General features: G+C 34.9%; 1 protein-coding gene across 2 annotated transcripts in view; it reads right to left on the bottom strand.

Moving 5' to 3' along the window:
• Nucleotides 1-15,289, bottom strand: part of LOC148953264 (protein transport protein Sec23A-like) — a 75,834-nt gene that overhangs the window by 58,635 nt on the left and 1,910 nt on the right. The window lies entirely within an intron of this gene.

Genomic DNA, 15,289 nt, shown 5'->3' on the forward strand with positions numbered 1-15,289 from the left:
CGGAAGATAAACAAGTGCATCTGACAGTTAGCATATATATTAACGGATTCAAGATTTAGCTTGTTTTAGTACTGAGTTAGTCTACAGCTTTAACTTGGCTCAATTTGGTACTGGATCACAGCTAACTTTTGCACTGTCAATCAAGTCCCACATCTTGCACTGTTTTACTTTCCAACCAGGTCCAAGTCATAATTTATCTCGTTTTTGCACCAAAATTCCATGTACCACCTTTTAGTAGTCTTATCATTGAGATGAAAATCCTTGTATGATCCCAGTTTAAAACAAGTGCAGCATGTCTGCCTTCCTTCAAAGAAGGTGGTGGTGAAAGGGCAGGGTTTGCAGAGAGACAGTGGCCTAACTTGAGCATCCAATGACGCGGATCTAATTTTGTGAATGATTCTCTCTTCAATAATGTGCACCTGTGATAAAAAGCATTGGCATAACTGAAAATCTTATACTTGGGCTAAATATTCTCTCTGGACACATTTTTTTAACCTTTTGACCATTATCAGTGTAAAAGCAACCTCTAAGTTTAATTTCATGCAATGAAGTACTGGAATATCTTTAAACAGGCAACTAAATAGATTGTCATAAATACTTCATGTCCAGATATTTTTTCACAAATAAGTTTCGCTTGTCATTCCTTAAGTTGCCTGGAGTATCATTTTCCCTTTACTAAAAATTTGACAAACAACATATATTGAAAGTCGAATTTGGCCTGCTGATTTTTTGTATATTCAAAAAGAAGATACCATTGATAATAGACTAATAAGAATAAGTTATTTTTTTGTAAGATAATATAATTTACAAGCCTTGAAGAAAGAGTCTGCTCCCTGGAGAGGTTCTCAGGTGTTGCCACAGACAAGCAAGTGCTGAAAGACCTAGTTAGAGCTGAGGCAACTGCCCTGGGGGAAGCCCTCAATGAATAACTTGAAGGCCAGGCAGACTCTAATCTTTGAAGACTGTGATAGACAAAAAAGAATACTAAATACGGTGGTCTTTGGAGTTGCAACAGATGATGCACAGTTTGGCAATGAATACCTAGCTATTTAAATACTATCTAACTAGTATATCAACAGTTTGGTAATCTCAAATCCATGTCAACCTCTCATTATCTGACCCATCTTTTTGATACCATGGGTAAATTACTTGAAAAACCTAACACTTGGCTTAATCTGATTTCCATTGATCTTCTAAAAACTTTCAATTTGATTAACCAAAATTTACTCATAGATAAACTTATAAACGAATTCCACATTGAAACTTGCCTGGTTAAGCTTGTTGCCTCTTTTCTCTCTAATAGATCTCAAGCAGTTAAATATCTAAATTGTTTCTCAAATCATCTCCCCATATTTAACAGCATTCCTCAGGGGACTATTCTAGGCCCTCTCCTTTTTTCTCTTATGATTAACACCCTTTCAACCCTTTTTAACGATAGGTGGAATTTTGTCGGCGACTTGACAGTTTTAGAGATATGTCATAAAAACATTTTTAGCAACCCAATGGGCATACTCCAAGATACTGCCTGCAAGGCCTCTTCTCTTGACATGACAGTTAGCCCTTCTAAATCTACAACAGTTTCAGTAAATTTCCTTAAATCCCCTTCCCTTTTTCTTATTCCTATTCCTACTGAAACCTCTGTCACATCTCTTAAGCTCCTTGGTGTTACAATTTCTTCCAATTTGAAATTGGACACCCATTAGTGTTACAATTTCTACCAATTTGAAATTGGACGCCCACAAAAATAATATCCTACGACAAGCAAACTTCTCGCTTTCCCCCCTTAAACTTTTAAATAAATTTAGTTGCCCCCAATCACTTGTGCGTCCCATATTAGAGTATGCTTGTCCTGTGTTGCACCCTGTCCTCTCAAATGAAGCAACACAAAAGATTGAAAATGTCCAAAAGAGAGGTCTAAGAATCATTTTTAACGAGGGCAAGGTACCATATTTCCATTTGTTAAATATTTCAGAACTACAGACCCTTGAGCACAGAAGAAATAATTTGTGCCTCTGTTTTGGTAAGTCGGCACTTTTGAATCCCTGTACTGCAAACTTTTTACCTGAATACCATGTACCTGACAGAAATCATCCTCCACAAACTGTGTCCCAGCCTATCCCCACCTTATCTCCCATTCCTTGTACTACCTTGCAATACAAAAAAATCTTTTATTCCTTTTTTTACTGATATAATAATTAGTTGTTAATTTGTACATAACCAATTTTATAGTCAAGGACTGTTTCTGAGCCCCTTTCTATCTTGTCCCCCATTAATTGCTCTATCTTCAGATATAAAAAAAAAACTTTATCCCCTTCCTAACAGATAAAAGAAACAGCTAGTTTTTCTTTTGTTTGTTTGCTTGTTTTGTTCCCTCCCCCTTTTTATGTTTCTTTTTTAAACCTTTTTGAATGTATAAATTATTTACCTTTTTTATTTTAATCAGTTTTTATTTTTATTTTTTTTAACTTGAGGACATTTTGCAGTTTTCAAAATTTTTGACAAAGGAATGACACATCATTCCAACACTTTTATTTTGGCATTGTTTATCAGTTTTTTTTTTATTTGTGTTACTTTTATTAGGATTTTCTGGCTTCTTTGATATTTATCGACTCCGAAATTCAAATTCGGCCCTTTGGGGCTTGCAATAGTAATTTTTCAAAATAAATATTTTATCTTATCTCTTATCTAAATGTCCACCATCTAGTGAATCCAAAGGGTTCTGGAACCCCAAACCCTCTGCACCCACCACATATTATGTTCTCTTTCCATGACTTCAAGACCAAAAAATTGATTCTCCAGAAATCATTGGAGACAAAAGGGAAAGTACAGTTCAGAAATGATGTACCAAACAACAACTGAGAGAAAAGGCAGAAATTATATGAGGAACTGTACAGAAGACAAGCATGTGGTGAAATTAACTTAATGATTAAAGTTTTTTGGACAAGATTGTCCCAAAAAACTCTCAAGATCCTGGAGCCTCTCCAGGGTTGCGGGTAATGGAGATGTAAAGAAAATTGATGCTAGCCAAACCATGTAAATAGTATTGTTTATAAAGATTTACTATAAACATGTCAAATATAAGCCCTATATTTACATCAGATGATGATGAGTCATTTGCCAGTGCCATGTCAAGTGTTAGCAGCAGAAAATCTTCAAGTAGTTGTTCTTTCCAATGTTATCAGTCAGAGCTAAGTGGTATTAATGATGCCTATATTAAGTACAAATAGGGGCTGTTAGTGCTTTACAGTAAAGTAGATTGCACCACCACCAAAATAGATGAAATCAAGGCTTTGATGTCAACCAGGCCTGAAGTAAGAAGTGTTTGCTTTTACTGAAGTTAGACAAAAGAAAACTTTAGTGTCACTTACTGATGCATAAATTCATATCATAGGGTTTACAATAGTTTCAAACCTTGTGAATCCTGAAGTAAGAGGAATTGTCTTGTATACCACATCAATGCTGAAGGTAGGAACTCTTAAACTTGATTCTCAGTATGGCCATGGGTAGAGCAGGTATGGATAAAGATTGAGCAAAAGGGTCATCCTTTAGTTGTAGGATGTATTTATAGAAGATCAAGCTCCCCCTGTCAGAAAAGTTCCCACATTGCAATTACTACAAATTCAGTGATGAGCTATCCTTCCCATAATGTGTTAATTGTTGGAGACATTAACCTGCCCCAAATCTAATGGATTGATAGCTATGATACTACAGATAATAATGATGATCAGACTGACCCACTCTTTGAGTGCCTACATGAACATTCATGTTATCAGGCTATTAATTTCCCAATTACATACCAAGGGGGCCAGAACCCAACTTTCCTGGATCTCCTATTTGTTAAAGAAGAGGAAGAAATCCAAAATGTTGACCCAGAGCCACCTTTTGGGTTAAGTGACCATATAACCATTACTTGTCAACTAAAGTTGTGCCCACAAACAGACCATTTTAGAAAGCATGTGTTTACAAATTACAACAAGGTCTCAGGCAAGATTTAGCTAACCAAGATTGGTCCTTTACATGACAAAAGAAATCAGACCTGCAATCTGACAGAAAAATCAACTCTGGAGAAGGTACAAGGACATTCCAACACAAGCCAATTATGACAATTTTGGACTGATGTAAAATAAAGTCCAGCACCTTACAAGAGAACTTACAAGCAAGTATATGAGGAGTCCTTAGCATTAGCTTCAAAAACCAATCTAAAGAAGTTTTGGAAATATGAGCCAATTCCAAAGCCTGGTAGACATTCAGTAACGGAACTCTCAGTTAGTAAAAATAGTATAACCAATCCTGGAGATATTGCCGAAGTCCTGAATAAGCAGTTCAAGTCAGTTTTCACACCTCCAGCCAATGCTCCCTAGCCAGAAATGCTGGATTACAATATTGAGAAACTTATGCCAGGTATCACCATCAAACCCGTGGATATAGAACTGCAGCTCAAAAGAATGAATCCAAATGAGTCTGTTAGCCCTGGTTGGGTTCATCCCTGGACCTTAAAAGAGGCCGATTTGGAGCTTGCCCCCCCCCCCTTAACAAAACTGTTCCAAAAGTCTCTGGATACCAAATTAGTTCCTCAAGATTGGTGAAATGCAAATATTACACCTTTCCACAAGGGTGGAAGTAGGAATAATGTCACCAATTACTGACCCACTATCATTACCTCAACAGTTGGTAAAATTCTTGAAGGAATTGTGAATACCACAATCACAAAACATTTTTTTTTACAACAAACTGCTGAGACAGCCAACATGGCTTTGGATCTGGGCACTCAGTTGAGACAAATCTTATAGATGCTTATGACTATATCACTAAGTTGCTAGACTCCAGTTGACATGATCCTTTTAGATTTTGTCAAAGCATTTGACTAAGTCTGTCATTGCTGGCTGAAGATAAAACTAATGCCTATTGGTAACCATCTGGAGGTTGTAGAATGGGTGATACAGTTCTTTCCAGAAAGAAAGCAGAGTGTTAAGGTATTTGGGAACAATCAGCAAGAATTCTTCTGAGAAGTTGGCAGTGGCATGCCTGTGGGAACAATCCTAGGTCCAACATTATTCAATGTTTCAATTAATGATGCTCCAGATGCTGTAAGAAATAAGATGAGCCTTTATGCTGATAATTCAAAGCTTATTGGATCTGCAGAGTCATCAGTTACAAGAGCTTCCACATAAGAAGACCTGAATTTGATTTCACTATGGGCCAGTAAGTTGAAACTTGAATTTAACATTCAGAAGTGCAAGTCAATGCACTTTGAGAGAGAAAACGCAAGGTGGCAGTTCCATATGGTAGGAGAGGAGGGTTCAAGACAATTGATTGATTCTTTGGCAGAGAGGAGAGATTTGGGAATTGTTGTTGATGAGGAACTAAAATTTAATGAGCATGCATAAACAACAGTTTCCAAAGCATCCTGGACCCTTGGCATAATCAAGCATACTGTACACAACAGATCATCCAAAGTTATGACCAAATTGTACAAGGGTCTTGCGCAACCATTACTAGAATTTGGGATGTGTGTCACAACACCCCTGAACAAGGATAATCAGCAAAAAGTAGAGTATGTCCTAAGATGGGCAACATCTGTCCTAAGATCATCACTAACCAGCAACTCTATAGGATTTTTTCCTTATTTTTATGGATAACGTGATTTAAGGAAATTTTAAGGCAATAATACCATAATAATCAGAATTCCTAAAACTTTGGACAGTATAAGATTTATGACATGAAGAAAAAAAGAAAACAATACAAAAAATGCACTTTTTGTAAAATACAGGTGACAATTGCCTTTTTGGGGGTATTAAGGATTACTATACCCTAATTATTGCTAATTTATGCTTGTATTGAATTTTATTTCATTTTCTGTAGTAATTGCTGTTTATTTTAGGTTTCATTTTTACTTCAAAATAACTTGTACTTGTTTGAGATTAGACATGTTATTCAAATTAATCTTGGTGCATTTCAAATTTATCATTTTCTTTCATTGAAAACTTTCTTTTTTACCTAATTTTGTCTGGCTTTTCAATTAGCACATGCTAAAATTAACAGGCAACAACAGTTAAAGTTAACTAATAGTAGAAACATGTTCTTGTTGGATAGGATAATTCAAGGTGTACATTGGTTTTGAAACTCAGCCACTTAAAACTTAAATACTAGCTATGGTAAAAAACAAATATGGCATTTTGAATTTCATTACTGAATATATCTTTAATATTGTAATATTAGCCTTATAGTTGTAATCAAAAAGCTCAGACACCTTTAAAAATCAAATGGAATATGGGAGATTTAACTATGACAGACACTTTAATTTTGATTAAGATTTAATTATGTTAATTATTAGCATTTAAATATTTAGTAACATTCCCTAAACAGCCTACTGAATGATCACAGGTCAAAAAAGGTACAACATGTCTATTAAGCAAAGTTAAGGACAGGGAAGTGGGGTGATACAAGGGAGGGGTGTCTAATGCTTCATGTTTGAGCCCTCTGAATGTTGAGATTGCAATTTGTAGCATGACTTTAATTTGAACAAGAAGTGATATTTCTAATGTCAGTAAAATATACATTCAGGAAGTTTTGACATTATACTTTCAAATATCAGCTGATATTAGCTAGTTTTATCAAACTATATAAATAGATGACAAGTATTTTCAAAATGGGTGAAATGGATGACATTCCTGATCAAGCAAATTTGCTTGATCAGGATAAAACTTCCAAAAAGGTTGACAATCTCTACATACTGCTAAAACTTAAAGTCTATCAAGTCAGTAGTTATTTGATGCATTGGATCAGAAAATTTTTAACAAAGATGTTCTGACTGTTGGAACCTTTGGTCCTTGTTTTGTTGGATAATGTCATTTTTTTTCTCTTTCTTTGGTTCCGTTGATTATCCCCTTTCCTTTACATAGTAATCTTTAATTTCCTCTTGATAATAGTTATGGCAGTTTTTCCTCTCATTTTGCAAAGTTAAATTCACAGATTCTAATTGCACAATTACAAGGGTAACTCATCCTTGTTAAAAATGTATTTTTGGACAGCAATTTTGGTCAAAAGTGACGGAGAGGGAAAAGGAGAATAAGTTAATTTAATTGAGTGTGATGTTGCAGTTGGTGAGAGTGTGGATTGGCTGGAATCAACATGCTGGGCCCAGGTGACTTTGCAGGTCTAGGGACAAGGAGTTTGTTTTGTTCAGTTCTTGCATTGAGTTCAAAGTGGATAGTAAGATTTCTTTATTTTATACGTTAGACTTTTTGATTAGTCTAGTTAGTGTCTGAAGCCTAGAGAGAGGCTGAGATTAGATTGGCTTTGTATAGGATGAGAATGCTGTACTAAGCAAGAGATATTTCCCCATGGGAAAGAAAGCAAATTGAGAAGAATAATCTTTATGGTGCCTGAGGTCATGGAGCGTAGAACTTTTATACCACAGGGAAAGTACACTTGTCAAAACCCTGACAGCTGTGGAAACTGCCAGAGACAGGACACATAGAGATCCATGGCACACTGAAGTCACCTTGACCCAAGCAGTACAGCCAGGTTACTCTAGTGGCATTAGAGAATTCCCTAATATTGGCAGAGGTGTGGAGGAGTAGATTCCCCCCACCTATGCTGGTGGCAGCAATTAAAGCTAGGCTGCCAGAGATAACTAAAAGAACCCATGTTTTCCAAAGATACAGGTGAAAATTAGCCTACAGTATAGGCTATAAAAATTGTGCAGAAATACAAATATTAACTAAAATACTGGATATTAAAGGCTGCATGGATGCAGCCTAGCCAGATAAAATAAGTCTTACGAATTAATATAAAATGCTACAAATTAACTTGTAAACATAATCGGCAAATTGAGTTATAACAAGTTCCACAGGAAACCAGAAATTTGACATTCAAGAGAGTTTGTCATTTGGATTGAAATAATAGTTAGTAGCTGAATCTTGAAATAATGTCAGACAAAGACAAGACAAACACAGGGTTGGGAAAAACTAAATAGAATTAGATATTAATTCAAGAAAAGCTACGACAGTGAACCAGAAAAAATCATTTTCAGATTCATATTTATATGCAACTCTGCTAAAAATACCCAAGGGAATTCACAATCAAGTGGAACACTATATCTTCCATGGGGTGAAACATATATTCCTGACATTTGCAAAGGGGGTATCTTCCCAATAAACTCAAAATAGGATAATTTCCAGTAAAAACCATAGAGAGAGAAAAGAATAGACTGCAGTCTCAAAAAGAATTATTCCCAAATAGGGGAGACCAAGATAAAGAAACAGAAATGGGAGCGCAAAGAATACAATTGGCAAGGAGCACACCCAATAATATAAGAGAAAACAAAATGGAGACAGAGGCAGTAATACACAAAGAAAAATTATTATATAAAATACAAGGAAAACAGAGCCACCTCATCCCTCAGATGCCAAGCAAAATGAAGGGAAGTTGCAGGTAAGAGTAAAATACATACAGAAATAAGAAATATAGACAAAACAGATTCAGAAAACAAGTTAAGAGGATATAACAACAGAAAGAATCAAAGTAGACCAAGTAACAGGAGTAGTGAGAGCTCAATGTCCAGCAGGAACACAGGAATTCTTGTCTGATGTAGTGGAACACTAGGCTGACTTAAAATGTTCTTTCAGCTGAATCCAAATATAGATATTGGCTTCTATTATGAGATTAAATAAAAAAAAAACAAGTTTTTTTTAACTGAAAGTAAGGAGCAACGTTAAAACATAAAATGAACAGAAATTATTCCATATATGAAAGGGTCTGTCCCATCCTCAATGCCTCACTCTTTATGCTAAAGTTTTTTATTGTTAAAAAAAATAGAGTTGTGGAAAAGTCAAACTTTAGCTTAAAGAACAAAGGGTTGAGGATGGGACAGCCCCTTTCATATACAGAATAATTTCAGTTCGTTTTAAGTTTTAACATTGCTCCTTATGTTCAGTTAAAAAAAACTTGTTTTTTTATTTAGTTTTTGAACGTTTTAGAATTAATGTAGGTTTTGACTTTGGCTCACCGTATATGAATAATCAACACCAAATTTGCATATTAATTCTACTTTTATTTGGTTAAATGGCTTTCTTGAATGTTGTTGAATTTTATTTACAAACGTTTTTATTAGTAATAAATATACATAACTTACGAAATAACTTACAAATAACAAACTTCTATATTCATATATTTTTAATACATATATTAGGGGGTTCGTCACCCTAGTCAATACCTGGCTCTTTATGCTAAAGTTTGAATTTTGTTCCAATTCTTTAAAAATGGCCCCTTAATCACAAAGGCCATTAATAAGAATAAATAGCTCTTATGAAAGTACTAACTAAAAAATTTTTGGCTTAAAGAGCAAGGTATTGAACAGGGGGCAAACCCAACCATGTTTTGATGTTGATCCTTACTTTCAGTTGAAAAACTCGTTTTTTTATATTTAATTTCTGATCATTTATTTAAATAATGCTGGGAAATCCAGCGCCCCCTTCATAATAATGTCCTATCCCACATGAAAACTTCCTCCATGTAAAGATCCTCCCACATAACCCCTGAGCCCCCCCCCCCAGCACCAGAAAAAATCCCCATGAAAATGTCTGTTTAGTTTTCAATAACCAATACTTCATGTTAACATTGGGCAAAGTTCATAAATTTCTGCCCTCCCCCCCCCAGGACTGTGGGGGATTAAGTCACCCTGAAAGACATATTTTCAATCATGCTGAACAAAATGGCTATCTCAAAATTTTGATCAGCTGACTTTGGGAAAAAATGAGAGTGGGAGGGGGCCTAGGTGCCCTCCATTTTTTTGGTCCCTTAAAAAGAGCACTTGAACTTTTAATTTCCGTTCCAATGAGCCCTCCCACGATATTCTAGGACAACTGGGTCAATACAGTCACCCCTGGAAAAAAAAAATGCACACCCATGATCTTTCTTCTGGCAAAAATCCAAAATTCCACATTTTTGCAGATAGGAGCTTGAAACCTCTGCAGTAGAATTCTCTGATACACTGAATCTGATGGTGTGATTTTCATTAAGGTTCTATTTTTAGGGGGTCTTTCCCCCTTCTTTTGAAAATCAGCCAAATATTCTCAGATGTGTAACTTTTGATGGGTAGAACTAAACTTGATGAAACTTATATATTTGAAATCAGCATTAAAATCTGATTCTTTTGATGTATCTATTGGTATCAAAATTCTGTTTTTTAGAGTTTTGGTTACTATTGAGCTGGGTTGCTCCTTACTTACAGTTTGTTACCACAAACTGATTGGTTCCTTTCTTTTAAGAATATCTTGTAGTAACTCTGTCAAATTTTTTGACAGACAACAAATGGCCCTGTCAAAATACAGGTGACTGTTGAAACTTCACTGAACATGTAAAACAAACAAGAAACAATTGGTGAAGAAATTCAAGGGTCCTCTGATGAAAACATAGTTGTCAAATTTATGGATACTTTCTCAACAACAAGAGATTTTGATGATTATTATTTGTAATAATATTTCAAATATAATAAATAAATAAGTTTCTTTTAAATTATAGTTTTACTGATTTGATGCTAGATTTTCCCCATCATCTAAGGAACTGCTGCTTGGCCTCTCATATTTTTAAGCCTTTGACTTGCTTGATAACAACATCCAAATTCATTTACTACTGCACAAATTTGAAGTAGACCCTCTCTTAGTAAATTTTATATATGTTTTCATTCAAACTTACATATGAAACATATGAATTTACATATGAAAGTAAATTCCACTAAATCAAATATAATGACAATAAACTTCTTAAAATTCTTGAAATCCACTCAGATTTTCTTAGACCCTATATCCTACTCAAAATGCTAGTGAAATATTTTACACTCCTTGTTGTCACAAACTTCTAATAATATTAAGTAGGACAGGCATATCTCAAGAATTCTGGACTTTCCAGACAAAGGACAGCCAAAACTAAAAATTTTTAAAGTGGATGATCATGGTAGATTAACTTTGAAATGGCAAAATGCTGACTACACTTTCACTGTGAATGACAAAAGAAATCTATGCTGGACCATTAAAGCTGAGAGGAATTAGGCCATTCCAGATGGCATATACAGAGAGACCTATATCACACTATTATATCATAGAGCCCTAGGTTGCACAATTACACTCCATATGATTATCCAATTTCACCCCTATATCTGAGGCAATTTTTTCAGTTTTGCTTCCATTATCTGAAGTGTTTTATACATTTATACATTAAAAAAAGTTGAAGAGAAACAAAGAAATCAAGTAAAAAGAGTAGGCATGTTGGAAACACAAGGATCCACCCATAATTATTCCCCAGGCATTTCAAAACATGTTGAATTGGGTTCTTACTTATGTCAAAAACAGGTAACTTCTTTGTTCTGTCAAATTTGTAGGTGAAAATGATAAAATGTCATCTTCCAATCAAACAGTTAGATTTGTAGATGTTTTTTTCTATATACTAAGACCCTTTTCAAACCAAAAGTCTTTAAATTAAGCCTTCAAGAGTCAACAACTGTTTTTTTTTTTTACAAAAACTGTCACATCATCAGTACCTTTACCCTAGGCAAGGTATTTATTATCATAAGTGAAACAGTTGAGAAACAAATGGGTTGATGTACAATCCAGGAAGAAATGCAGATCCCATCCAAAATATCAGAATCTGGTAGCATGACAAAATTTGTGCTAGCTTGTATGATGCATGTCATAGTATCTGATAGATCAACTATGACAATTATCATTTATTTTTTTGTATCTTAATTGGTCAACTAATCATTAGGCAACATGATTATTAAGAATGCTAACAAATAAGCTGTAAAACTGATTTGGGAACAGTCTCAGTAATGACTATTTCATATTTGGTAAAAATAAGCCTTTGATTTCCCCCCCCCCTCCTTCTTCCTCTCTCTCTTACTTGTAGCCAGAGTTTGATTTTAACAGCTTTATCTTTTTTTATGGCAGTGAGTGAAAAAGAGGCTCTACAGTGAGGACAGGCTAAAAAGAGCCATTTTACTGGTTCTGGAACATGGTGAATCTCTTCAAAAAGTTTCTATGGCCCATAAAACATCCATTTAGAACTTATATGTCTAGGAACAGAAGTCTATTGCAGAATCTATAATTAATAAAGTAAGCATTAAGAAACTTAAGAAGTGTATCTTTGAGCTGAGTAAAGAAAAGCTTTTTTTAGAGTGCATTCATGATTATTCTACTGAATGCCAGGAGTCTTCCCATATTTGGTCATTTGTGTTTACCCCATGTTTGTAGTTGACAAGGTATGTTTTTTCTTTCTGTTTTGTTTTTCTTAATTTACAGTCTTTTGTGAGCCCTGCTCCAATTTTTTGGGCAGGTTATAAATAAAACAATGATAATGATGAGGGTATTTTGCCATATATCTAGGATCCACCACAGCCATACTAAGAATCATTTTATGGAATTGACCTAAGATTTTGCACTTGCAAACAAACAATAAATCCCTTTATATTGGTTTGAACACAAAAAAAAGTGGTAAGGACTGATAGTAGGAGCTAATGAAGACACACTTTGAACTCAACCAGAGAAAACCAGAAGCTTGAAGTGTTGCACAAGCTGCTAGCTTCAACAGGGAGAATGTAAACATATTCCATAATAATCTTGAAAGATTCCTTACAAAGCATAAGTTTGGCATAGAAGACAATTATAATGCTGACAAGACAGGTGTAGCAACAACCCACATAAAACACATGGGTTAAGTTAGATTAGGAAAGCATAAAGTTCTGGTCCCTCTGGCAGACTGTGTAAGTGCTTTGGGAACAGCTTTGCCACCATTCTTTGTTTTCCAAAGGGTTAAATTCAAGGATCAGTTGTTAGCAATTGCACTTTGATCATCTGATAGAGCTGCAAATCCAAGTGGCTGGATAACCACTGAAATATTCACTTCTTGTTTCATGCCATATAGGCCTATTGTCAAGTATAATGTAGCAAGGAGAAGTGTCTGTTGACAGCTAATCAAGAGATAACCATCTTCCTTGATACTGTCAACATAGCAGTTGATGAAGGAATTGCATTATTCTTTATGACTTTTCTATCCCATGGCAGCCATAAGCTTCAACCACTAAATATTTCTGTCTATGGGCTATTAATGGGCTATTACAATGATGCTATGAACTCATGGATGATGCATCACCCTGGAAAAAATCTAGACAATATATGATATTATGAGACTTGTTGGTAAAAAAAAAATCCAGGAGCTTTTACAATGAGCAATACTATAAGGGGTTTTGCCATAAAAGGATTATATTCCAATCAAAAAGAAATGTAACACCTGAACATATATTTTTGTCAGCTTATGTTACCAATCATCTGAATCCAGATACAGCAGCACAACCAAGGATGGTCTTGAAAACTTTCCAGGAACTAGTCCTACATTTTCAAATACCATTTTGCCAGATCATTTTAGTCTATTCCAAAACACTTCTGCTTAACTGGCAAGTAAGAATACCTGGACTCACACAAAGAGAGAAAGGAGGGTATTGACTAAAACATCAGTGAAAGCTTAACTTAAGCAGAAATTGACAAAGAGAAATCACCACCAAACAAAAGAAAAGTTCAAAGTTGAATTGTTACATTTTAGCAAAGGTGTCACAATCAAAGTACTATATTACCAGAGTAGTTCATCTGCTCTAGCAAAATGAAAGTGAAGACTGTGTCAGTGATGATGAGGAAGATCTAGAAATTGAGTTCTTAAAAAATAGTTCTGGCTGATTTGTAAATGGTGGCAAGGTTGTATCATCTATCAGAAGAAAAGATTGAACAAGTAAGAAAAAGCAAAAATAGGCCTATGTTTAGATAAGCTACCTAATGCACAATTGGGGTTCATGAGGACAAAATGATAAAATAAAATTTCAAAAAAGGGATAGCCTAGAATCCTTTTTAATAGACAGTGTATAGAAAATCCACAAAAAATCCAGGGTAAAATTCTACTTTAGTTACTTTTGGCTATCTTGGAAAGGAGTTGGGTTAGGAAAATGAAACTTTCAGGGATGGATGTACATGCTAAGGTTTGTCCCGGGAAGGTACTTTGAAGTACCTACCTCCACTCATCCCCCCTCTATATAATGGTAAATTACTGCACATTACTAGTTGTTTTTAACTCATATTTCATCCTATATTACTATCATAAATATAAATCACTGCTTACCTTACACAACTTCTGCTTTTAACCTTGTTCATTAAAATATATTCCAAAATCCTATTTAAATCCTAAGCCATTTAATTTTCAACCCATGCTGACTTTCTTTATGGTATATGAAACCCGGTTAGTTGTGATGTCACACTTGCCTTATCAGACACCCTTACCCCTAAGGGTAGCAGGCACATGCCAAACGACTCTGTTGATAAGACCATTTAAACTGTATTAATTAGGGAAAGGATTTCACAAGAGAGATCAGTAAAAATAACCTAATCCTTTTTAGAGGACAAATTATGTCATAGGAAGATGTTTAGGAAGCATTAATAGATAGAGTTCTAAAAACATCAGAATCAACTTAAGAGGACACGTTATATCACGGGAAGATGTTTTTAAAATCCCCCTTCCCCCCAAACTCAAAATTTACAAAATTTTAATTTAGAATCTTTTATATTTTTATTAAGCAATAATAGATAGAGCGCTACAAGTTTCAGAATTGACTTCAGAGGACACGTTATATCAGGGGAAGAGGGTTTTTAAATCCCCCGTCCCCCCTAACTCAAAATTTTCCAAAATTTTAATTTATAAGCTTTTTAAATATTTCTAAAGCACTAATAGATAGAGTGCTAAAAACATCAGAATCGACTTCAGAGGACACGTTATATCACGGGAAGTGGTTTTTAAAATCCCCCTTCCACCCAAACTAAAAATTTTCCAAAATTATACTTTAGAAGCTTTTTAAATATTTCTAAAGCGCTAAGACATAGAGTGCTAAAAACATCAGAATCGACTTCAGAGGACACGTTATATCACGGGAAGAGGTTTTTAAAATCCCCCTTCCCCCAAACTCAAAAATTTCCAAAATTTTACTTTAGAAGCTTTTTTAAATATTTCTAAAGCACTAATAGATAGAGCGCTACAAGTTTCAGAATCGACTTCAGAGGACACGTTATATCACGGGAAGAGGGTTTTAAAATCCCCCTTCCCCCAAACTCAAAATTTTCCAAAATTCTACTTTAGAAGCTTTTTAAATATTTCTAAAGCGCTAAGACATAGAGTACTAAAAACATCAGAATCGACTTCAGAGGACACGTTATATCACGGGAAGAGGTTTTTAAAACCCCCTTCTTCCCAAACTCAA

The sequence above is a fragment of the Artemia sp. Qi Xiang Cuo genome, chromosome 4 (genome assembly GCF_049724085.1).
Source record: "Artemia sp. Qi Xiang Cuo chromosome 4, ASM4972408v1, whole genome shotgun sequence".
Taxonomy (NCBI): domain Eukaryota; kingdom Metazoa; phylum Arthropoda; class Branchiopoda; order Anostraca; family Artemiidae; genus Artemia; species Artemia sp. Qi Xiang Cuo.